This window comes from Pygoscelis adeliae, unplaced genomic scaffold (assembly GCF_000699105.1).
Source record: "Pygoscelis adeliae isolate BGI_AS28 unplaced genomic scaffold, ASM69910v1 Scaffold85, whole genome shotgun sequence".
In the NCBI taxonomy this organism is placed as follows: domain Eukaryota; kingdom Metazoa; phylum Chordata; class Aves; order Sphenisciformes; family Spheniscidae; genus Pygoscelis; species Pygoscelis adeliae.
The window spans coordinates 5,381,698-5,382,589 of NW_008824900.1; positions in this window are offsets into that span (position 1 = coordinate 5,381,698).

Consider the following 892-nt stretch of genomic DNA (forward strand, 5'->3'; position numbering starts at 1 on the left):
TAGCAGATACTATTTGTTTTTATTCACATTTTATGATTTATTTATTAAGTTGGTAAGCAGCACCTTCTATAAGTGTCTATAAAATGACATGGAACTCCCCCAGAATAACAGTTATTTATTAGACCCAGCACTCAAAATATCTACCAAGATTTCTTCTCAAAGTGAGTAACAACTTACTTGTTTATGTGTTCCACTATATTTCAAACTAAAGTTGACACATTATAGAGAGATGTCTGTCATTATTCTAAATTTGTTACTCGTACAATAAACTAGAAAATATTTTCACTTTACTTGAAAGTTAGGTCTTTTCCCACTAATGGTAGTTTCAAGTATTCAGCTGTGTGTCTAAATCTTACTACCCTTAGCATTATGTTTCTTAAGAACTTCTTTCAAAGATGAGAGGAAAAGTAGAGACCTGTAGACAAAAGGAACATATTTTCTAAATCCTCAGTTTATAATTCCAACAGAACTTCTAAATAAAATCCAAGTTTAAAAGCATTGTAGTTTACACTTGGATGACTGAAGTAGGTGAATGCCGTCAGTTACTTTAAAAGAAATTAATGATTGTGCTTGAAAAGGCAGTATTACATTTATTCTGCTTTTGATAATCAAAATAGGGAGCCAAAGAATGCTGTCCTAGCTGAACACGCTGTTTAATCAGCAAATACATCCTGAAAGGAAAACGCGGAGAAGTTGGTGGAAATTCAGGCTAAGTAGAAGTGTTAGAATAAAATACGTGGCCTGTAGAAAGAGGAATTAACTGACTTGTTTGTGATGATTTACAAGATTTTTCGTGCTATTGTTTCACATGAGCTTACCAAACGATACGTATCGACACCTATCAGCGCGCTTATTTGTAGTTGTTTGTGGTCGGCGAAAGTCGACCCCAGAA